At 34.5% G+C, this 26,891-nt stretch overlaps 2 protein-coding genes across 26 annotated transcripts in view; one reads left to right on the top strand and one right to left on the bottom strand.

Annotated features, from left to right (window-relative positions):
- Positions 1-26,891, top strand: part of ftr05 (finTRIM family, member 5) — a 393,850-nt gene that overhangs the window by 150,067 nt on the left and 216,892 nt on the right. The window lies entirely within an intron of this gene.
- Positions 1-26,891, bottom strand: part of mbnl1 (muscleblind-like splicing regulator 1) — a 163,677-nt gene that overhangs the window by 105,505 nt on the left and 31,281 nt on the right. For 4 of the 25 annotated variants that reach the window (XM_087240061.1, XM_087240064.1, XM_087240069.1 and 1 more), the window contains exon 1: positions 18,472-18,505. The gene's annotated coding sequence lies outside the window, so the exon portion shown is untranslated. 25 annotated transcript variants of the gene reach the window in all.

Genomic DNA, 26,891 nt, shown 5'->3' with positions numbered 1-26,891 from the left:
CATGAAAGTAAGTAGTGAAGTAAAGAGTAAAAGTAAAGTATAGAGTAAGTAAAGAGGCCGAATGGAGGAGGTTTATTCTTTACCTTCTCGCTGCAGATGCTCCGTTTAACTTTTTTCTCTCTAGTAAAGCCTTCAGTTTTTCCTCTTACAAAGTTCGCCATGTAAATAGCAAATGCACTATGGTGTGATGCAACCAACTCTTAAAGGGAATGGGAGATGAGACTCTGATTGGTTTAATGCACGTTATGCTCAAAACACATTTATAACTCATTAAAAAATAAGCATAACCCTGTTAGATCATGCACTGGGATGAAGAGCGTATTTTTCTGTCCTAAAAATAGCAAAAGTGGATTCAGACATGACCTTAATGTTTTTGTGCCATGCTCTTTAGACTTTGTGTCTAAACCGTTAAAAGAGAGCCCAGTATGTCTCAAACTGTAGTATGTTGAAAAGAGTATGCCAATGTTTTCCAGATGGTGTACTACTTCCAGTAAAAAATGTAAAATAAGATATATATATATATATATATATATATAAATAAATTTAAATTTGTAAAACTGTCTGTATTGTAGCTGCTATTGGCCACAAAAAGTGTAAACACACTTAAAATTATATACTTTTTCATTGCAAAAAAATACATACTTTCAGGACGTAGTGTAACTCTTTATCTTGAGTAAAAAAAAACTGCATTATTTTCATACTTTAGTCTCGCTCAGCACTGACTAGAGCGTGAGAAAAATTATATACATCTCACAGGAATAGTAAAAGACAACCAGAAGTTTGTATGCAAAAAGTTGACAGAAAAAGGAAACCATAACTCTCCATTGTTCACACCGGAAACAAGGAATTTAGTTATTGAGAGCATTGTTTAGATATTCACTTACACATACGTTTACGGATGTGTGTTTTAGGTCTTTAGCTCAAGGGTCTAAAATGTCAACTGCATAATGCATGGGAGAAAACTGCTGAAAAGAGCTGTGCATCGGTGTTATTTTTAGTATCACTTAGAGACCACTAGCCTATTTATTAGCATAATATTTGCAATCAGCAGTTGTATTCATATATTAATTAATTACAATATTTTATACACGAGTAAAAAAGTAAATCACAAAAGTTTTTACAAATTTATGTGCTTCTGTAACTGAAAAAAAAAACTTTTTTAACATTCTTTTTTGTTTTCATTTTATTTAAACTTTTATCAGTTCATTTCCAAGGCAGTATTTCAAATACTTTTGAGGTTTATAAGTTTAGGTTATATATATATATGTAATATATATAATATGTAATGTAGTAACCTACATTTTGTACGATCTCTCTTATTTTGGTAAAATTATTCACATTTTAACAAATTCTTCAAGGGGTATGTAAACTTTTGAGTACAGCTGTGTATATATATATATATATATATATATATATATATATATATATATATATATATATATATATATATATATATATATATATATATATATATATACATACATACAGCTGTGCTCAAAAGTTGTTTAGGTTATATATATATAACCTAAACAATATATATATATATATATATATAACCTAAACAACTTTTGAGCACAGCTGTATGTATATATATATATATATATATATATATATATATATATATATATATATATATATATATATATATATATATATACATACATATATATATATATACACAGCTGTACTCAAAAGTTTACATACCCCTTGAAGAATTTGTTAAAATGTGAATAATTTTACCAAAATAAGAGAGATCGTACAAAATGTAGGTTACTTTTTATTTAGGACATGGAGGATTTTTCTGAATGATAGCAGTTAGTTATCTGTTCAGAACAAACAAGAAACTAGTGCTGGACAATATTGGAAAAATATTGGAAAAATTTTTACCGTTCCAAAAAATTGGAACGATATTTTGTTTTCTGCAATATATATTGCGATGTAAATATAATTTCACCAGATGAATTGAATAGCTCTATTTAGAAACATTTCATTTATTTAGATGGGGATGATCATGTATTTTTCTATGCAGTGCATTTTCATTAATTATAATAAATGACAAGCATATAAAAATACAACAGAGAAAGGATAAAAATTACATAAACTGTGCTTTATGTTTTTCTGAAGAGTCAAACAGTATTTAGGTACAATCGAACATAAAATAACAGTCATCATTGTATAAATTATTTATAATTAGTAATAATAACTTTATCTTTTCATTTTTAATAAATAATCTAATCCTGCGATGTGACTATTGCCAATACACACATCGTGATATCGATGCTCAAACAATATATTGTGCAACCCTACAAGAGACTCATGACAAACCATCAGAGCAGAAAAAGCACTTGTAGATCATCAGGAAAGCACTGAAAATCAAGGGTGTATAAACTTTTGCAGGGGGTTATTTTAATCATTTCAGCTACATTTTTGTGTAGGGAACTATATGTAAATATATTTTATGTAAAATATCTTACTCAGAACAGTAACAGAACAGTCCTAAATAAAAAAATAACATGCATTTTGTATGATTTTGTTAAAATTATTCACATTTAAACAAATTCTTCAAAGGGTATATAAACTTTCGATCACAACTGTATATACAATAGATAAAATTTTGATTATTTTTTTCAATTTATATATGTTTATATATAAACTTATAAACCTAAAAAATTATTTGAAATTATATATATTATATATACAGTTGTGGTCGAAAGTGCTATAAATGTGGCTATATCAACAAGTCTATTTTAGCTCATTCAGGCTTTACAAAAATGGCATGCATTTACTGCAGAAAAAATGTATATTGTTTTAGCTGTGATAAACACCAGCTCAAAAATAACCAAAAGAAAATGACTATTGGATGTGCAAAATCTAAATTCACAAGATAACTGACACAACACTGCTATAAATATGGCTATATCAACAAGTCTGCTTCATTTAGCTCATTCAGGCTGTAAAAATTGCATGTATTTATTGCAAAAAATGTATATTGGTTTATCTGCGACACCTGATATACTGGTGTGGGGAAAAAACACCAGCTCAGAAATAACCATTAGAAAGTATCTGATGGATGTGCAATATCTAAATTCACATGAAACTGAAAAAAAGCGATTAGAGGAAATGATTTCACCAATGAAACAAAGACCATCTGATGTCAGAAAGCTGGCAGCTAAACATCTTTTTTCCAGATAGACTACAGCACCAGATTTAACACCATTTTTAAAAGTTTAAATTCAATATCACCAATAACACACTTAGCCAATTTGAGTAGTTTGTGCTAACGTGACGATAACAATCCTTAATCCAATAATATGAATAGAAATAACTTCTGACAGCGGTAAAAGTATGGTAAAAGTAGAACTGTAAAGCCGATTTCCCCATGTCTAGACATCGGGGAGGCTCATGTGGCCAATTAAACACCTAATAAATGCAATTTCAGTCGTACACAACTACAAACCACGGCAAATGCTAACAGTTTCCTATTAATTCATCACCATTGTATAAATTACAGTACGCCTGATACCAACCCCATAGCCTGTTTAGTTATGATCTGCTTTGCATCTGCGATAAATGTATGATAATGTATGCAGTTGTCGCCAAACCGAAGTAAGAGTCCAACTTCGGTTTATATTACAACCAGACCCACACATAACTTCTCATTACACTCTCTCTCTCTCTCTCTCTCTCTCTCTCTCTCTCACCGTTTCCCTCAAATGACCGATTCATTCACTTATTACACAGTGGGAAAATATGTCTTATCCAGTCCTGTCTTTTTCCTTTCCGCTCATACTTTCAAGTCCTCGTATACTTCCAAAAGGTTGTTTTGGTATTAAGAGTGACGAAAGCGGCAGAAATAGTCACGCAGTAAGAGAAGCCGATCATACTTTCCACTGAAGTGACTCGCGCTTTCGCTCTAGTTGTGTGACAAACAGAAAAACCTTCTAAAATGGACGAACACCCTCCTCATTTTGCATGTGGATATCTCTGAATAGTGTATGTGTGAGCAGAGCACTGATATTGAGAAAATAACTATAAAACCGAGATGCTATTTACCATTTCTTAAAGATTATTAACATTATTTATGCTTATAAATAACATGAATTAAATACTTAATGAAAAATAACAATATTAACATGAATTGTAAGTCGCCTCGGACAATAGGGTCTGCTAAATCACTAAATGTAAATGTAAATACAAAGCTTCAAAACAAACTACACCGTAAAAAAATATATAATTTAGAGTAGAACACAGATGTTGAGAAAATAACTATAAAAATGCTCTTTAACACTTTTAGGCCCAGTTTCACAAACAGGGCTTAGATTAAGCCAGGACTAGGCCTTAGTTAAATTAGGCTATTTAAGCCATTTATAAAAATGGCCTCAGAAAAATATACTACTGGTGTGCACATGGTGATAAAATATGACACTGACATATTTTAAGACATCTCACCGCAAGTTATTTTGAGTTCATACAGCTCAAACATGCAAGTTAATCTTGACTAGCCTTAAACCTTGTTTGTGAAACCGGGGGTTAGAGTATTAAGATTATTTTTAGTGATATACAAAGCTTCAAAACAAACAGCTGTGTTTGCCAGCATTATACCGTTAAAGTATGGTACAATTATCACTATTATGGAGGTACACCCTCATCATTTTGCATGTGCATATCTCGAAATAGTATATACACTTACCGGCCAATTTATTAGGTACAGCTGTCCAACTGCTCGTTAACGCACATTTTAATCCGCCAATACACATGGCAGCAACTCAATCCATTTAAGCATGTGGACATGGTCAAGATGACCTGCTGCAGTTCAAACCGAGCATCAGAATGGGGAAGAAAGGTGATTTAAGTGACTTTGAATGTGGCATGGTTGGTGCCAGAAGGGCTGGTCTGAGTATTTCAGAAACAGCTGATCTATTGGGATTTTCATGCACAACCATCTCTAGGGTTTACAGAGAATGGTCCGAAAAAAGAGAAAATATTCAGTCAGTGGCAGTTCTGTGGGCGCAAATGCCTTGTTGATACCAGAGGTCAGAGGAGAATGGCCAGACTGGTACCAGCTAATAGAAAGGCAACAGTAACTCAAATAACCACTCGTTACAACCGAGGTATGAAGAAGAGCATCTCTGAACGCACAACATGTTAAACCTTAAGGCGGATGGGCTGCAGCAGCAGAGGACCACACCGGGTGCCACTCCTGTCAGCTAAGAACAGGAAACTGAAGCTTCAATTCGCACAGGATCACCAAAATTGGACAATAGAACATTGGAAAAAGGTTGCCTGGTCTGATATCTGATGAATCTCGATTTCTGCTGCAACATTTAGATGGTAGGATCAGAAATTGGCATCAACAACATGTAAGCATGGATCCATCCTGGTTTGTATCAATGGTTCAGGCTGGTGGTGTAATGGTGTGGGGGGACATTTTTTATATCTTTAAACCCATTAATACCAATTGAGCATTGTGTCAACGCCACAGCCTTCCTAAGTATTGTTGCTGACCATGTCCATTTCTTTACAACCACAGTGTACCCTGCTTCTGATGGCTACTTTCAGCAAGATAACACATCATGTCATAAAGCACGAATCCTCTCACACTGGTTTCTTGAACATGACAATGAGTTCACTGTACTCATATGGCCTCCACAGTCACCAGAAATCCAATAGAGCACTTTTGGGATGTGGTGGAACGGGAGATTCACATCATGGATGTGCAGCTGACAAATCTGCAGCAACTGTGTGATGCTATCATGTCAATATGGACCAAAATCTCTGAGAAATATATCCAGTAGCTTGCTGAATCTCTGGGTTAGGGTTAGGAATTAAGGCAGTTCTGAAGGCAAAATGGGGTCCAACCTGGTACTGGTAAGGTGTACCTAATAAAGTGGCCGGTTAGTGCATGCGTGAGCAGAGCATGTTGTGAAAATAACTATAAAACTAGAGATGCTATTTACATTTTTTTTAGATTATTAACATTATTTTAGTAATATACAAAACTTCAAAACAAACTACAATGTAAAATATATTTTTTTTTTTTTAAATGGCAGCTGTAATTGGAATATGGTACAAACCATAAAATACATTTCTTTTACATATTAAGCAGTGCCTTAATATTTTTATGGTAATAACATACATATTTTCAAGATTCTTGGATGAACAAAAATGTAAAATAAACTTTTTATAAATTGAATGTCTGAAAAATCTTGTTAACTCCGACGTTTTGAACTGAAGTTTATTTACAATAATAATAATAAGCAATGAAAGTTTTAAAGTTTTCAAAAGTGCAACTTCACTTAACTAATTTATATTAGCTGGAAGTATTAAAGTGCTTCCCCAACACTGGTGTTCACACACATACACGCGTGCTTGTGTGCATGAATTCTAACAATGCATTATATAATGGACAGAGAAATGATTTACAGCACAAGCTGACTGGAGCGAGCTGATTTATGTTAGTTTGGCTTTCAGGACACCAGAACCCTTCACAGTTTTCTTGACCTCTGTCTGCCAAATACACTGACTCACCAAACAGACATGTCGACGCACACATGATCGCCAAACACACATTCAGAAGAAATTTTCGTGCTGCAGTCACACCATATCCCTTCTCGCTCACTCTGTCTCTCTCACAGGCCTGTCTGTAATGCCTCACCATTTACAGCCTAAATGTGTGTGAGTGAACAGTTTGAAAAAAAGGAGTGAAAGTGATTGGGCGTGGCTGTTTACACAGTCAGTCAAAGTCACTGGGCTTGGCGGTGCACAGTTTACAGAAAGAAGAACTGGGCATGTTGGTGTAAAGTAGCCTCACCTGTAGCCAGATGTCTATCTAATCTAGGTTTGTCCCTAAAGAGACATTTCACCAAAAATGACAATCTTTCATCATTTACTGACCCTTCACCTACTTCAAACCTATTTGACTTTACTTCTTCTGTTGAACATAAAAAAGATATTTGAAGAATGTTAACCATTGACTTCCATAGTAGACGTTTATTCTGCTTTGTAAGTCAATGGTTACAGGTTTTCAACATTCTTCAAAATATCTTCTTTTGTGCTTAACAGAATAAAAACATGCATGTTTGGAACCACTTGAGGTTGAGTAAAAAGTAAGTAGATTTAACTTTTTTGGAGGAAAAATATTGCTTTAATACAGCTTATTCTGGACAAAAATACCCAAGTTAGACAAGATGAGACTGTTTGATTGACATTAACTTTTAAAAAAAAAATTAAGGTTGGTAAAATTGTTCAGGGATAGTTCACCCAAAAAATTAGAATGTAATTACTATTACTAGGAAATACTATGGAAATCAGTGGTTACCAGTTAACATTCTTCAAAATATCTTCTTTAGTGCTCAACAGAATAAAAACACTTGTAAAAGTTTGAAAGCACTTAAGGGTGAGTGAAAAGTTAGCTCTATATATATATATATATATATATATATATATATATATATATATATATATATATATATATATATATATATTTATATATAATTTATTTTATTTTATTTTTGGGGGAGAACTATAGCTTTTAAACAGCTTATTCTGGTCAAAAACAGTCAAGTTAGACAAGACAGGATTTTAAAATTATAGTTCACCCAAAAGGGAGACTTTAATCACAACTTTCTCACCATCAAATGGTTCAAAACCTTTATAAGTTTCTTACTTTTGGTATTTTGAATAACGCTGGAAACATGTAACCACTGACTTCCAAAGTAGGAAAAACAAATACTATGGAAGTCACAGATAACATTCTTCAAAATATCTTCTTTTGTGCCCAGCAGAATAAAAAACATGCAAAGGTTTGAAACCACTTGAGGGTAAGTATAAAGTGAGTAAATAATTTTGGGGGGATAAATTGCTCTAATACAGCTTATTCTGGACAAAAACACAAAAGTTAGACAAGACGAGATTGTTTGATTGACATTAACTTTTCAAAACTTTTAAGGTTGGTAAGATGTTTTTAAATTATAGTTCACCCAGAAAGGAGACTTTAATCACAATTTACTCACCAGCAAGTGGTTCCAAACCTTGATAAGTTCATTTCCTTTGTTAAACACAATTGAATTTTTTTAGGAATCTTGGAAACCTGCTGACTTAGGAAAAACAAATACTTTGAAAGTCAATGGTTACCAGTTAACATTCTTCCAAATATCTTCTTTTGTGCTCATAAAATAAAAAACACCTGTAAGTGTTTGAAACCGGTGTCGCAGTGGCGCAGTAAGTAGTGCTGTCGCCTCACAGCAAGAAGGTCGCTGGTTCAAGCCTCGGCTGGGTCAGTTGGCGTTTCTGTGTGGAGTTTGCACGTTCTCCCTGCGTTCGTGGGGGTTTCCTCCAGGTCCTCCGGTTTTTGAACAGTCTAAAGACATGCGTTAGGTATGTTGGGTAGGCTAAATTGTCCGTAGTGTATGAGTGTGAGTGAGTGTGTGTGGATGTTTCCCAGAGATGGGTTGCGGCTTGAAGGGCATCCGCTGCATAAAAAAACATGCTGGATAAGTTGGCGATTTATTCCGCTGTGGTGACCCCGGATTAATAAAGGGACCAAGCCAAAAAGAAAATAAATGAATGAATGAATGTTTGAAACCACTTGAGGGTGAGTAAAAAGTGAGTAAATATAATTTTTGGGGAGAAAATTATTGCTTTCATACAGCTAATTGTGTTCAAACACACCCAGTTAAACAAGACGAGATATTTTGAAGATATTTTAAAGAATGTTGGAGAACTTTTTCACTGACTTCCATAGTAGGGAATACTATGGAAGTCAGTGGTTACCGGCTAACAACATTCTTCAAAATATCTTCTTTTGTTCTAAATCGAAGAAAGGTTTATAACAAGAGCAAGGTAAGTAAAAAGTGACAGATTTTTTTCTGGGTGAATAATCCCTTTAATGTTTATTAGATAAAGATTGTTATGAAGTATACGTCTATACAAATGTTTACAGTTGTCAATATTTCATTCTGATTGGTGGATGAAATCTCTACTACACGTTTTTAGAATTTAATTAAAAAAAAAAACATAAAAACACATGAATATAATAAGCAATAGAAAAAATGGATTAAAACTTCTCTCTCAAACAAATGCAAAGACATACATTGCAGGCTATGGTTAAACAATATATCATTTGAGCATCGATATCGCAATGTGTGTATCCAAAATAGCCACATCGCAGGATTTAATTTAAAGGATTAAAATATATTTAAATGTTGCTTTATATTATTGTATAAAATCTATTGTATATATTATACATGGATAACCATATTATTTTACGTTTGGTTGTGTTATTTCTTTATTTTAATACTGTTAGACTCCCCATAAAACCATAAAGCACTGTTTATTTTACTTTCATTTTTGCTCTATAGCTTTTTCATATATGCTTGTCATTTATTAGATTTTATGCAGATGCACTACATAAAGAAAGGCTTGATCACGCCAATCAATCTAATGGATGAAATCTTTCCGAATAAAGCTATTCAAATCATCTGGTGAAATTATATTCATATCACAATACAGTGAAATAAAATATTGCAAGGTCAGATTTTTCCAATATCCAAGATCAAGATAAAAGCTAAATAACTTAAGATTAAATTCAATGTAAGGTTACATCAATAGCATTTTCACATTGTTGTTCTAAAGCAGCTTTACAAAAAGTGCAAGTTATTTATTCAAGAGCAGAAAAAGTGTTATGTTGTGTATAGTGGACTTATTACCAAGCACATAAACAGTTAATCTGCATAGTTACACAATAAAATGTACTTTGTTAATAAAGTGCTGGAAGAAGGTAAGAAATTAGTCCTGCACTCAAACCTAGCCAGGACAAACTGCCAAATGTCTTGAAATAAATAACTTGTGTGTTTCCAAAGCAATAAGCAACCCATTTAGTTATTATGAACTAATGCACACCTAAGGCATTATCACCATCTGCCCATTATCAATAATATAACTTGATGAATATATCCAATAAAACATATATCGGTAAAATAATACAAATAAAGTGTTAGCAGGTCATTTTTGTACTGTATTTTACATGACCAACCCAGATAATGTCATTCAAAAAGCTTAAGAACAACATTGTGACTTTTATTGACATTTGTAGAGTTCAATTTTCAAAGATCAAAGTCTCATTATGCAATTCAAAAGCATAAATAAACACTCATCTATCAGTGCCACTAACCTGCCAATTATTGAAACTTTATTTAAAGTTTTTCACATTTTAAAGAACAAACCCCAAATCCACCCCATGCCAGCAAATAAATAATAAATAAATGAATAACACATATAAAAATAAGAAGAAGAAGAGGAAGAAAAATAGAGATAGAAAACATATAAACATTTCGTTCATTTTCCTTTGGCTTAGTCCTTTATCTATCAGGAATCTCCACAGCAGGATGAACTGCCAACTATTCCAGCATGTGTTTAATGTTGCGGATGCCCTTCCAGCTGCAACCCAGTCCTGGAAACACCCATACACACTCCCATTTACACACATCCTCATACACTATGGCCAATTTTGTTTATCCAATTGACCTATAGCGCATGTCTTTGAACTTTGGGGGAAACCGGAGCACCCACATGAGGAGAACATGCAAACTCCACACAGAAATGCCAAGGGGCCGGGACTCAAACCAGTGACCTTCTTGCTGTGAGGCGACAGTGTTAACCACTGAGCCACCATACCATCATAAATATATGTACAGTATAAATATAAAAAATTAAATAAAATAATACTAAATAGACATGTGTAAACCCATACAATGCAATGACAAGTGCAAGACAAGTGACATCAATTTTAAATGAAAATTTCCAGACACCTCAATATAAATTGTATATAATTAATATAGTATGTTTATTTAGGATAAAACAATGCTAACACCACAACCACTGGGTCTAGTTTCACTCACTCCATCACATTAGCCATAGATTTTAAAACTTGTTTGGAGATCATCAACCTACTCATGCGGTTTGTTTGAAAACGGGGCCATTTCACATCATACAGACTACGAGAATCACACCTAAACATGGAGTGGAGACAGGAAGTTCACCATCTGAACAGGAAATGAAAACCATGAGGTGAAAAAAGGCAACTGTCTGCAGCATTTTTATCAGCCTTAACAGGGCACATTATTGCAAGATGCTTTAGTTAGCTTCCCAAATCTATACAGATACACACACTTGTATCACATACATCCCTTTTAATATGACATTTTCTACACTATGCTTTACAAAAATATATATGAGCATTTACAGTTGCCGTCAGAATTATTAGTCTTGCTGTATATTTCTTTCCCCAATTTCTGTTTACGGAAATAAGATTTTTTTCAACACATTTCCAAATATAATAGTTTTAATAACTCATTTCTAATAACTGATTTATTTTATCTTAGCCATGATGACAGTGTATAATAATTTACTAGATATTTTCAAGATACTAACTAGTATTCAGCATAAAGTGACATTTAAAGGTTTAACTAGGTTAATTAGGCAAGTTAGGATAATTAGGCAAATCATTGTAAAACGATTGTTCTGTAGACAAATTAAAAACAAAACAAATTGCTTAAGGGGGCTAATAATATTGACCATAAAATGTTTGTTTTTAAAATCTAAATTGGTTTTTATTCTAGCTAAAATAAAACAGAAGGAAAAACATTATCGGAAATACCAATGGAATCTCACAGCAATTCTTAACCTTTTGATTTAGTTTAGTTGATTTGTATGAATTCGTACAATCTAATTCGTACAATTTAGTACGATTTGCTTATCACCCAAAGACGATAGGGGTTAGAGATGGGGTTGAGTGCCACACCTTTTTTAAAATGGTACATTTTTTACGACTAAACTTGTACAAATTCGTACAAATTAGTCACTAAACTTACAAAACGTAAAATACTTACGTTTCCTCGTGAGATCAGGCTGGAAATACTGTGAAAAATGTGTTGCTCTGTTTAACATAATTTGGGAAATATTTAACAAAAATAAATAAATAAAATTCACAGGAGGTCTAATAATTTTGACTTCAAGTATACATTAGATCAAACTTTTCAGCCCGCAACTCGCAAAAAAACTATGCCAGTGACTCGCTACCCCTAAATAACCTCTGAACTACTTAAAAATACACAAACCTTGTATGCAATAGTGCACACACACACACACACACACACACACACACACACACACACACACACACACACACACACACACACACACACACACACACACACACACACACACACACGCACACACGCACACACACACACACACACACACACACACACACACACACACACTCTCTCTCTCTCTCTCTCACTCTCACTCTCACTCTCACTCTGGGAAACCCAATTCTATTCTTCGTTTGATTTTAATGAACATGACTTTGAAAGCTTCCTTTATTTTCATTCATAGCCTTTATTTTTATGTATGTGAGTGACTTGAAGGTGTCAGAAAGTTTAACCTGGTGCCATAAAATCAGTCTGCCTCATCTGATGCTATTGCTTTGTCTTTTATATAACGTAATCACTCCACTTTTTTTAAATGTAACCATTAACTACTATTTTTTCTTCTGTAGGTTATAGATAAAATATAGTAATTCTAATAGTTTAATAAAAGATTGTTTGATTTGTATTCATTCATGTATTCATTGTATTGCGACCCCCCGGTGGTCCCCACTTTGGGAACCACAGCATTAGATTACTGTACTAAAGCCAAATCAGGAGCTAATCTAACAAAAAGCCTAATATCAGAGTCCAAAATTTAGTACACCTAAATTAATATGTACATAAAAATATTAAATTAAAATGAAAAAAGAGGACAACATTTTGAAATAATATAAAAGCATTGGTTCTCAAACTGTGGTACCTGTACCACTAGTGGTACGCAGCCTTCCTTCTAGTGGTACGCGGAGGAATGAAATATGTCATGTACATGCCACACACATTTCAAAATTGATCAAAAAGGATGTATATAATATGTCATATGACATATAGCCTATATTTCTAATGTAATCTGCCATTTTTTTTAACTGCAGAGTTGTAGCTGCTTTACTGGGCCTAATACGCTATTGTATTTCAATACTGCTCATTTTGGTGGTACTTGGAGAGACAATTTTTTTCTGAGGTGGTACTTGATGAAAAACGTTTGAGAACCACTGATATAAAGAATATAAAACCCCTTAAATATATTATATTTATATTCCTAATTTCTTATTTTAATGAATATAATACTTTAATAAAACGGTTTTCTTAAAATGCATCAAAATATAGTATCTATATTCATTGACAACTGAATTAAAAGATTAATTTTTAAAAGCGTGTGTTCTCATTTATGCTGTGCACTGACTAGTAAAGAGGCAGAAATTTTTAGTGTACAGGAAAAAAACCCTCAGTGTTTCATAGCGCTGTCTGTTTCTGCCTTTCTCTCGTCTCAGCACTGGTATGTGTCAGGACACTGTAAATTGTGCTGGCTGGTGGATGTGAACTCTTGCTGGGTTAGAGAATATTCTGGTTACTCAGTAAGTCTGGACAGCACATCTCGCCATCCCATAACCTCATTTAAACCCTGCAAAGCCACACCCTCGCCCTTGCACAGTCCCGCACATCTTTTATATTTATTACATTATCTGAGCAGAGCTGCTTGAAACTAAATGATCTATTAAATTATTCAGCTTTTTTGGATCCAACACTGTTTCTCTGCACATTCTGCTGGAATGCTGCAAAATATGCTTTTCTTATTTAGAGTTTTTGTCTTGATTCTAGTGCAAATATCTAAAGATTCTAAAATCTAAAAACATTTTATGTAGGCAAGTAAAAAAATATAGTTTTGTATTCAGAAATAATTCAAAATTAAGTGAGTTTCCCTTAAAAGGGATATATTATGCAAAAATCACTTGTATAAGGGGTTTAAACAGCTCTGTGGCAACAGTCTGAGAATATAATTAGCTTCTATTGGTAAAAATTAATCAGTTATACTTTTTATAATCACACTTGATAAAAACAGCCTGCAGAAACACCTTGATAGACATTCTCCCTTTGTTTGTGTGATTAGAGGAAGAAAGCTCCTTCCATTAGTTAACATCTCTCCCTTATTAGCATAGGACCTTAGTTTTGTTTTTGAATCTGCCCCTATGCTGACACACAGGCATTTGTAGCTCCGCCCTCTTTTAAAGCAGCAGTCACCAAAATAGCACAAGTAGGATCAAAAATAGGACAAAATGGGCTGGTTCAAAGAGTTCAAACATTATTTGTGAGGTATATTGAAGTGAAATGTCACATACACACCATAAGGACATTAGAGACTGTTGCGTTTCATGTGTTTTGTGGTGTTTTGTTGTTTGTTTTCTGTTTTGCATTCTTCTCTCTTTTTCTTCCACTGTTTATCCTGTCCTGTTTTAGGTGTGCAACCACTGGTCAAAGGGGCTGTCAATCACCATCGTGACTCAATCGGCGCGCCAATGAGGAGCGGGTCTGCACAGTATAAAAGAGTTTGCTTGAGCTGTTTTTCAGGAGCCATGTTGCTAATGGCTAACAGTGTGTACTTTACGAGAACTCTAGTAATGTGACCACCTTAGTATTTCTATTTGTTAGTTATTTAAATGAGGCGTTGCCACATGTGTAATTGTTTTGACGTTATGAAGTTTAGTTAGGCTACGTTCTGAAGATTACGGTTTTGTTTCTGCATTTTTCTTTGGTTAGTTAGTTTAGTGGGTTGGGGTTTAGTTATATTTATTTCTTTGTTTTGCCAACACTCCTGTTTTCTTTGTTTTCTTCGATTATTTAAAATTACATTTACATTACATTTTCTATATTCATTGTTTGTTATTCTGTTTAATAAATACTCACTTTTTGTTTCACTTAACAAGCGGTTGTGTCTTCTCCCTGTTCATAATTTACCTAGTTTTAAGGAAAAACCCACTTAACTTGGACTAAAAACAACATTATTTTACTTGATTAGAAAACACTTCTAGATTAAAGACTTTTTAAACACTCACCGACGACTTTATTGGGTCTACCTGTCCATATCAGACATAACAATGAGTTTACTGTACTCAAAAGGCCTCCACAGTCACCAGATTTCAATCCAATAGAGCCGATTTGGAATGGTGGAACGGGAAATTCGCGTCATGGATGCGAGACAAATCTGCAGCAACTGTATGATGCTATAATGTTAATATGGACCAAAACTTCTGAGGAATATTTCCAGTAGCTTATTGAACCTATGCCACAAAGGATTAAGGCAGTTCTGAAAGTAAATGAGGGTCCAACCCAGTACTAGTAAGGTGTACCTAATAAAGTGGCCGGTGAGTGTATATTTTGACTAGGAACAAGACAAAAATTCTAAAAAAGCATTTATAGCAGTGAAACTTAGAGCCAGCTGAAGTCTGAATGAGGAAAGTGCAACTCTAGGTTCATCGCTGGGCATCGGCGCCGAGCTGCATTGCTGAAAGTCACCGGCGATGTTTCAAACGCCCTTGATAAAAGCAGCATTGTGCTGGCCTACTTTACTGATTTATCGAAGGCATTCAGGCCTTGAGTTACCACAGCCCCCAAACTAAAGCGCTGCCCTACATCACGGTGCTAGGACCACTTTTTCTAGTGGAATTACCTTTGATGATACGATGATCGGTTAGCAAACACTTTTAAAGGATTCCTCGTGCTGCTGTTTTGTTATTTAGCTCTAAATAAACTAAAGCTGTGGCAAACCAAAAGGCTAAGACAGCAAAATGCAGTATGTTCTCCAGGTTTACTGATCTCAGGAGGCCCATCTACTCACAGGTAACAGCGCTGATGCTTTTTCATAGCTGTCCGACTCACACAGGCATTCTGGGTAGACTATATTTACAGATTTTTTGAACAATCGGCAAATCAATCTCTTCCAGAAGAGTAGTGGCAAACATACAACAAATTATGTAACCAAAACATAACAAAAACAAAGGATTTCTTCTTAGTTCAAAGTTTTTGGACTGCTGTGGACTACAAATACTGTGAATGAGATAACATATATATATATATATATATATATATATATATATATATATATATATATATGAGCAATTCCATGCAAATGTCATCCTTGCCATAAAAAATTAAGCTTTCACCAAAATGAGGAAATTGTTTCTGGGTTTTTTGGGTAAGCAAGTATTTTACAGTACTTTAGAAATACTTAAAATGACAAGTGGCAATTTCACATCTTTCACATCCATAACGGAGAGATGTCACATCCGTATTGACACTTTTTCCTCATAAATGTGAAAATATTAAATTAAATAAAACCAATCATGGTTATTCTATAGAGAGCTGACCGTTATCCTTTTGATTAGCATCATTTCTTTTAGGTTGTGCAGTTTAACTCACAGAATTTCTACAAAGTATGCTGTAAAGTAAACTCGCAGACTTTTTTTGTCACATCCATAACGCATCTTTATTTCCCTCATGTAAAGTACAAAACATGTTTACAAATTGATATTTTTCTGGTACCTTAAATCTGAAAAATATAAACAAATGTTTCAATATAACGTTAACATATACTTTCTATGCAAGTTTATGTTTTGAGTTTTTACAGCAAATGTAAAAACTGCAAAACAATTACTGCAATTGTGCAAATTTATTTTATCTTTGCCATGATGACAGTACGTAATATTTTTCAAGACACTTCTATAGGTTTTTGTATAACGATAGTTTGTTCTGTAGACTATCGAGAAAAAGTATAGCTTAAAGAGGCTAATAATTTTGACCTTAAAATACTTTTCTTTTTAATTAAAAAACTGCTTTTATTCTGGCCGAAATAAAACAAAAACATCTTTCTCCAGAAAAAAAATATTATCAGACATACTGTGAAAATTTCCTTGCTCTGTTAAACATCATTTGAGAAATATTTTAAAAAGCAAGAAAATTCAAAAGGGGGGGGCTAATAATTCTGTATATTGTTATATTTGATATATGTATATAGCAAATAATTAAGAAAGAAATATATGTACATACACACACATTATTGAAAAAACACTGGGTTGTTTAAACCCAACATTGGTTCAAAATGAACAAACCCAATCATTGGGTTAAAAAGTGTAATTTAAATTTCATTAAAAAAAAACCTTAATGTTGGCTTTGTCAATATTTGAATTGAAGCGTGTGTGTGGGTATACACACACAAGCACACACATGTATGTATCATTTTTTAAAGCCATGCACTGCTATAACATCTTGACATTAAAAGAGACTCGTGGCAACTTCATAGAGCTAAATTAGGAAACTGAGCTAGTTTCACTTGCTCAAACAGTTACAACAGCAAGAAAACAGGAAGTTTATGAGTGACAAGAGTGAGAACTTCTCAGTTTGCAAACGTCCTCTTTTGGAGCACGGACTTACAAAACCTAACAAAGCTTGACACTGTTTTGACACAAAGCGTGTTGAGAAAGAAGCATTTCAGTTTGCTCTGAGAGATATGCAAGGGGAAACGCATTACAAAACAGCTCTCGATGACTAAACAGAACGGCTGCTCATCTCCTCCCGCCAAATGTTATCACCAACTACAGATGTATCTCAATAAACAAAAAACACAATCTCACATCACACCTTACATAATCACCTCTGGAGAGTGTCCTAAAGAAAATAAACAGCAGCAAAACATTCAGAAATGAATAGTCCTTTCTTACTGTCAGAGGCAAAGTCGTTGGTGTGTTTTACACGGTCAATGACATTTGGCAGCAGATGTACATCATTGATTCCTCAAACCGACTTTGAATATAATCAAATAAGTTGTGAAGCAACATTAAAGGACAGAGAGTGATCGGTAGCAACTATGACCCTTTAACAAAGTCAAACAACTTCATAATGGAAATTGACATGAAATGGTTTGCATACCAAATTCGGCAGACAAAGAGGCACAGGAGGAAGTGGTCAAGCATGTCAAAATGCAAGTCATTTTAAGAGAAAAGAAGGTAAATATCCAATCTACAGTAGATAAACTTACCATATACAGTAAAAAAAATATTAATAAGTTAATCATTTGATGTATTTGCGCCATATTGTAATGCATTAACAATTAAAAGTAAAGTATATATTGTCCTATATGGTTATAAACTACAAACTACAGTGATCAAAATGCATTAAAAATAGTTTACAGTCTAAATATTGATATTTTTTTCATAAATGTAAAAATATTATATTTATTATATAAACATATGAAGAATTCCCAAAACAATGTGCATATTTTTAAGTAGGAAAGTATTTATTTTACAAATAATTTTCAGATTTTGTAAAACGAAGCAAAAATAATAGTGACAAACCGGCCAAATTACTCAATATATATAAAACAACTTAACATTAGCATTTAAGAATGCAACTGTTCACTTATTTACAACAATATATTAATAACATACATATAAATAAATAATAAAACAGATAGATATTCACAGTAATAGAAGCAAACAGAAAATATTGAGAAAACATGCATATTTAAGGCAATGTTTGCTGGGTTGGTTCTTACCCGCTTGTGGTGCGAGAGCTGTATCTCCACTGAGATCGAGACAGGAACTCACACATGTGTCACCAAGCCAATGTGGCTCACCGCAGTGCATTCTGGGCCAGATACTAACGTATGCCCTGGTGTGTCACGGTGCATGGCTAAGCAGGGAGAAGCATGCATGCAAAACACTGCATTAAGATGTCAGAGTGTGTGCGGGTGTGCGTTTATGCTTTCAATGTGTGATCACATGATAAAGCACAGACTGAAGCAACCGTGTGTGTGTGTGTGTGTGTGTGTGTGTGTGTGTGTGTGTGTGTGTGTGTGTGTGTGTTCAGCGATCATTCTCTCTATCGCCATGGAAACCTGCTTTTATCTTATTTGCATCTGGGTGTTTTAGCAGCAGAAAGAAAGAGAGATAGAGAGAGAGAGAGGAAACACCACTGCCCTCCTCTGAGACTTTAAGTTGTTCAATAATAAAATGCAGTATGTTGCGATAATGAACACTCATGATGTTGTTAAATACAGTAAAGTTTTAAAATATACATTTTATTTATCAATTTAACTTTTAGAATGCATGCTAAGAATATTCAGATTGTTGCATTCACAGTGGCATGCACCAAGGGCTTAAAGGTGTCATAGAATGCATTGGTTCAATATGTTAAACTGTTCTCTCATATCTATATCTATATCATAGTAGGTATGTGGCTTCTCCAGATATGTTTTTATATGCTCATTTACAACCATAGGAATTACACTTAAAAAGAAAAGCTTCATTTTGACCTTATTTGGAAGGGTTGTGAATATTAATGAGCTCTGCTTTGACACTAAACATTTGACAATGCAGTGGTCCCTCATTATTCGCGAGAGTGGCGTTCTAAAAATAACTCGCGATAGGTGAAATCAGTGAAGTAGTCAGCTTTATTTTTTTCAACTTTTATAGATGTTTTAAGGCTGTAAAAGCCCTCACTGCACACTTTATACACTTTACTCAGACAGGCATTAACATTTTCACACTTTTCTCTGTTGTTTAAACACTCTCAAAGTTCAAAGCTTCAGATGTGAACGATCGGCGGAAGAAAGTAGTTCCTCATACAAAAGGATTTTGAGACTCTTTGAGTTTGATATTCTTTTTTACATACACAGTTATGCAGCCAAACTGTTGTATAAACGCAATTTCACACTTGTAGCAGTGCAATATGACTATAATGCACACCTCCCACCAGTGCCGATATACAGCCACATCACACTGCTATATATACACACACACACACACACACACACACACAGCCATGATGACTTACCTAATATTTTACTAGATCTTTATCAAGATACTATTGAGCTTAAATTGCAATTTAAAGGTTTAACAACAGTAGGTTAATTAAGTTAATTTAGGGTAATTAGGCAAGTCATCGTAAAACAAGGCATTCAAAAAAATTGGTTAAAGGGGCTAATAATTTTGACCTTAAAATATTTTTATTTTTTGTATTAAAACTGCTTCTATTCTAGTCGAAATAAAACAAATAAGACTTTCTCCACACTGGAAAAAATTATTCAAAGATGATTCCTTGGATTTACAAAATTTTTTTACGTTAAGTGGTTGTAAACAATTTATTTGGGCTAAATTAAAAAAACTAATTAAGTTGAACATTATTAACCTTAATATGTTTGTTTAAATTCATCACAAATAAATTGTTTTCAACAGTTCTTTATGCAACACTTTTTTCAGAAGAAAGAATATTATAGGAAATACTGTGAAAATTTCATTGCTACATAATTTGGGAAATAACATAGACATACAAAAATAAGTCCAATATTACAGGACGAAACCAAAAATCAAAACCTGTCAGGCGCAAACATTCTTCCGTCAACAAAAATTTCATAAAGCATTTTAACTTTTGTGTGTATAATGTTGGCACCCAGTGTAATGTTCTTTTTCCTGCAGTCACTGATCCAAAAAACTAAAGCTGACTCCATCCTTACAGGGGTCACATGCTTGATGCGCTGTGCACAGTTGGAAGTTACAAACCCCAAACGTGCTCATTCACATGTAGTTTAAAATGAAACTATTCAGATGGTGATCTGTGGCGAGGCAAAAATACTAACAGTGTCCTAAGTCGTAGCTTAGCGCCGCAGGCAGCCGCTGACTTGCGGTATCGGTGTGCGTACCCTGATATAAGTGAAGTTTCACAAACTAATTTCAAGAGGAGCACGTGATATGATTGGGCACGACTGGCTTCTCATCTGTAATCAGTAATCCAATCAGAGTGATCCAAGCTTACTATAAATGGATCATTTTCTCTCGACTGCTCTATCTAAATGTTTTGGAAGAATTCCCCTTTCCACCCTATCTCCTTCTTTTCCTCCATTTTCTTAGAGGAAGCTCTTGAGACCTACCTGATCTCGGATCCCCTTATATGCATATTGACTGGGCGAGAGCCTTGGGCTCTAGTATGTCTGAGCTCAGGGTTCTCTCCCAGGACAGCATGCCAATAATGCTATCAATGCTAAGCATATCTAAGTGGGAAATCTTGAAACCTATGTTTACAACTCAAAAATGCAAGGCGCTGGGTGGTGCAGCGCATCCGGTGTGCATCCTCCTTAATGATAGGCTTGCTGCGGACAATTACAACCCTTTTTGCATCCTGGTTGGAACTCACACTGCTAGCATGATTTACATTTTCGATCAAAAAATGGCAGTAAACATGTCAATGAATAAGATCACATATATTGTCAAAAGAAAACAAAATGCTTTTAAAGATGACTGGACACCTTTTATTAATTTCTTAATGTATAATAGAGCTGTAATCAGGCTATAAAAGTTAGAGACTGACAGAATCCGGCATGAGCCCGACAAGTACATTTTGATTGACATCTTTTAAAAGCCCAAACCTGTTTACAGCCCGGCTTTATTCAAATGTGCAAAGGTCATACAGTTTTTTTTCCGCCTTTTTCAAGAATGAGTCGTTTATACGCGTTTTAACATAATTTATTCATAACAAACGTAGGCTATAGGCCACTTAGAAGTTGGAATAAGAAATAAGTCCTCTATAACATCGTAACATCTCAGCAATCTAAATAAGCCTGTACAAACACTCAGCCTTTAAATTAGCCAACACACCAATAAAAATAAATCTTTCTTAACAAATTAAAATAAATTCTGAATTAAGATTGCATTTGGGAATAACGAAATTAAGATAAAGGCTCTGCAGGATTTGTTTGGCCACTTCTCTTCACAATCTACTCTTAAGGTGGTGGTAAAGCTGAATAATTAAAGAATAATGCTAACATTAGCCCATTGACTCTGTCTACATTATACATTTATGGTTTAATTAATATTTAGTTATAGTTTGAAAATACTTTACTTACCAAGATTAAGCTACGTGTTTTTGTGGAGGAACATTAATGAATCCACTTTAGATGGCTTTAGCCTGGGCTCACTGATGGTGCATCCGGCAGCACTGAACACCCCTTCACTGCTGCTGCTGCTACCGGCCAGGATGCATACTACTGTTCTGGCTAGTTTTGCAAGTTTTGGGTAGGATTGTTTGTTCATCTTCCACCAGTCAAGAACATCCATTTATTTTTTATATGACGGCGGTTTCAATGTAGCGAGTGACCTCATCATTTTCCCTGTCAGCTCACTGTACATTTCCCGACTTTGCAAAATTTGCTCTTTTTGACCGTTCCGTCATCATTTGTTTCTTTGCAGGGATGGGTTTTAATGTTGTAACAAACTATTTGATTACTTTCTCGCGCTAATCGAAACACATCACATGACTGTTCATTTACCACGCAAGCTGGAGCGCAAGCCAGAGCCCGGTCTGACCCCAACTAAAATTATAAAAATGAAGCCCGAATCCTGTCAGGTTCCTTCGGGATCGGGCAAAGATCTTCAGCTCTAATGCATAATGTTAATGTTGGTAACCTGCTACAACCCATTAAAGTAACCCTTTTTTAGACTATGTCAATAATGCGATTATACATATCACATACATCAGGGGTGGGAAACGTCCGGCCTCCGGGCCGTATATGCGCACCCGCGAGACCATTTGATCCAGCCTCATCCGTCTATTCAAAATCACCCCTCAGGAAAAAAATAAATAAATAAATTTCTGTTAGAGAAAGTGACAGTTGTACACATTTGTTGCTCTGCAAAGCTCCATTTCATGTGAAAATGACTAAAAGCATGTGCTGTATTGTAACATTAGCAGCACGGGATGTGCATCAGTCACTGATGTACGTTCGAATCATTCATATTTTAAATAGCACGAACGAGACTGCATGGCATGCTTCTGTGTTTGTTTGTGTGCGCGCTTAGCCTCGGAAATGAGCAGAGCACACACATCTAACGCCTTCTTAATGTGAGCGCTTTAATGGTCAAATACATGCACATTTGTGTCAGAGCGCGATATTATAATATGATATTAACCCTCATTTGTGTAATAAACAAACAAGTTGAGAATCAAAAGACATGTGAAAGAGAAACCATATCAGAGCCGCACTATTCTTAAAGTGACAGTGCGCAATATTCCTGCGGCTGACTGTTTTTATTATTAATCAAACAAGTTTTTTTTCTTACAGTGAAGATGCCTTAAGCACAGCTTGTTTCATATTTTTATTCTACTGTATTTATTTTCCTTTCCTTATTTACAGGGAGGAGAATAATTGTGCATTTATAAAATCAGATTTATTTGCCCTCCTGAATTATTAGCCCCAATTTCTGTTTAATTGAAAGATTAATTATCAACCCATTTTTAAACATAACAGATTTAATGACTCTTCTCTGATAACTGATTTCTTTTATCTTTGCTATGACGCCAGTACATTATATTTTATTAGATATTTTTCAAGATACTAATATTCAGCTTAAAGTGACATTCAAAGGCTTAATTAGTGTAATTAGGCAAGTCATTGTATAACAGTAGTTTCTTCCGCAGACAATCCAAAATATATATTGCTTAAAGGGGCTAATAATATGGACCTTAAAATAGGTTTTAAAATAATAAAATTTCTCGCCGAAATAAAACAAATAAGCCTTTCTCCTGAGGAAAAATTATTATTGGAAATTCTGTGAAAAATTCCTCTGTTAAACATCATTTGGGAAATATTTATATTTATAAAAAAAAACTTCACAGGAGGGTGAATAATTTTGGCTTCAACTGATAATCGTTTTAAATAATCAAGATTACAAATATGACCAAAATAATGGCGAATATGATTTTTCCCATAATCGAGCAGCCCTATAATCTAGTGTGGCCCTTAAACAATGTTACAAATATGTAAATGGCCCTTGATAGAAAAACCCCACACCTGACATACATAAAAAGCTTCAGCAATTAGGACAACAAGAAATCTGAAACCACAACATATTTATGTCAATAAAAACTCCAATCCTGACTGAATAGAAAATTCCACTACAACAAGAATCATTCTGACCTGGTCAAAATCTACCATACAAAAATACTCAGTCTAAAACTCAAGGCCTCAAAATGAGGAATCAGCCTTTTGCACAGAATTTTTTTTTTGTTGCTTTATATAGAACGTGAGTCACAGTTAAAAAGTTTCACTGCTTTAGATTAATATTAAACCAAGCACTATCTGCGAACAAATGATGATAAAACACTGTATGTGTAGTTTTATGACTTGAGACCTATTGCGACAAACCTTTTTAGCTTGGTGTTTACTTATGAAATGCAAATAAATTCATACATTATTTAGAGTGGGCCACTAAATGCAAGTGAGAGAACATGTGCTTGTGTTTGAATGTGGGTTAGTGTGTGTGTGTCCTGTATTTGCATGTAGGTTAGAGTGCATGCATGCAGTGTGAGAGAAGACATTTTGTATGTGTGCAATACATATGTGTGTATGAGGTTACTTGAGGTCTGTAGTTTGCTCATGCCAGGTGTGTCATCTCAGACGTGCCACATGACTGAGCTGATGGTTGAGTTCCTCTTCTAAACTCACTCACCTGGTACAGAAACACTTGCACGTCTCACTAATGCGACCCCGGGGTGTTATTTACACTAATGAGGATGAGAAAGTGATATAGAAATGATTTAAGGCTAGTCTGTTCATAAAAACAAATCCTCCGGCCTACTGTCATTGAACTTTTTTTAGGTCAACACAAAACAGCAGTCCTCTTTATTACAAATATTCCTGACTCACTGAAGGAAAATAAATTGTAGGGCAGAATTTTATCTACATTAAATATCTCAAATCTCCAGAAGGGGGTTTTTGCCAGGTCTGATTGCAAGTTTTTTGTAGATCAGGAGAGTCAGTTCCTAGAGGGCACACTGAAAAGCTAATGAGAAGCATCTTGAAGGGGGAGGGGCATGTCAGATACTAGAGATCATTTGATTGGTCAAGATTTGATGAGAAACTGAAGTATGAGGGGATGTAAAATAAACTGTTGATCCATTTAGGCGGAACTGACATCTGCAAGCTTCGGATGTTTATAGTATCAGGTTTATATTTTCTAAATGCAAATTGGGTCACTGTTTTGGAGCACACTAGCTAATAGATGTCCTTAAAAACAACATGTTTTCATTTAATGGGACCTTTAACACAAATGTGTCAGTCGTCAGTTCCTTGTTAACACAAGTTTAATGTAAATGAGCAATGTCACACGAGTAGCAGTGCAATACGGCTGTATATGGGCTCTGATTGGAGGTGTGCGTGCCTTAGTGTTACACCAGTAACGATATACAGCCACATCGCACTGCTACGAGTGTGATATTGCGTTTATACAACAGTTTGATGGCATAAACATGTATGTAAAAAAGAAAATCAAATACGGAGAGTCTCAAAATGCATTTGCATGAGGAACTACTTTCTTCCCCCATTCAATAACATCTGCAGCTAAACCGTCAGAACAGCAGAAACCATTGCTCATTCACTAACATCACTTTAAAGCTATTTAAATGATTCTCTAGCGTAATGTTTAATGTGATGACACAAAGGTGATTTTGCCGACATTTTAAGATTACAAGGCTGAACGGCATAAAATGCGCTTTAATCAAGAATGCAATCAAGAATTTACAATAATTAACCCCAAAAAGCCAAAGCAACGCAATCACTACCAGATTACTGTTGTGTTTGCGATAAGGAAAAACGCTAAACACATGCGGGCATTTCTTCTTTTTTTCTGTTTACTGAACTAGTCTGCAGTAATGAAAACAGGAGATTCATTAGAAATAAACAGTAGGCCAACCTAAAAGTCCCATCTCACACGCAATACACAACATTTACTATAGTATAAATACAGCACTACAACATACAAAAAAAAGAGATTGACTTAAAATGACACTTACCAGTTTAATAATGATTTGATCAGCTGTAGTTTGAAATTACGAGTTTAAGTTTTTCTCCTCTAAGGGCTTATTATGTGTTCTCTATCACCACCTTGTGGATGGACAACATCAACTGTCTTTGCTCTGCTCAGTATGACAGGCTGATGGATCCCGACGTGTTGTATCACAGAAATTCTAAATATTTAAAATAGGCACTATTCTGAGTAAACTTCATATTTGCGATCTAAACAACTATATTCTTGCCTAAAAATGCCTGAAAAGTACATTATGTCGTCCAACAGCTGCAATATTTGTCAAACTGTTGTGAGTTTATTGATCTGCTGACACTATGTGGGCAGAATAACACAGAAGAGTGAGGAGGCTGTACGAGTTCTGATATTGCTGAATAGCGCACGGCTGTTAGACAATCAGACTCAAGAACCAGACAGAACTGTTGTGTAAGCAGTAACATAGAGGATTATAAGATATTTCTACTTTGGGACTCCTTTGTATCTGTTATTTACTTCATTGAAAATCGATAAATAAATATATAAGTCAATAAATAGTGTGCTTCCCCTTAGCAAAATATGAAGAAAGTGGCTGCCAGGCAACACAGTAACGATGTCACGTCCACTCTACCAGTCTAACTGTGCTTAGAATTTCAGAATGAGAACAGTTTGTAATTGTGCCAGGTCTTTTCACTCACATAGAAATAGAAGTGGATCCCGTACCTGACTGTTCTCAGAATGGTTCGACATGATAGTGGAAAAGCGTACCATTTTTTAAAATGTGCCTAAAGTTCCATAAGAGAATGTCTGTAATATGTTTTGCAATAGCTAGTTACTGTTGTGATTCTGAAGAGAAGCACTCTGGAATTCCAAAACAATCCATCTGTAAGTGGAAATACCACTGACCAGTCTGAACCAATAACATAACATTAAAAACATATTATTCTCAAAATCACCATATAGTCTTACATGAGAACTATATGCAGGAAAAAAGAGATTTCTTAAACTCTTATTATGTCAAAGGACAATCTTTGACTTGTTCTAATGATTTCCTTTATACCACAATTTAAGTTCCAAGTAAGAATCACAGTTTCAATTAGGGCTGTGCTTTAATCACATTAACCCCTGTTTGATATAAAAAAAT

Source organism: Danio rerio, chromosome 2, assembly GCF_052040795.2.
Source record: "Danio rerio strain M-AB ecotype USA chromosome 2, GRCz13ab, whole genome shotgun sequence".
Lineage (NCBI taxonomy): Eukaryota > Metazoa > Chordata > Actinopteri > Cypriniformes > Danionidae > Danio > Danio rerio.
Note: the sequence above shows the minus strand (reverse complement) of the source record. Positions and strands in the feature narration are given on the sequence as shown.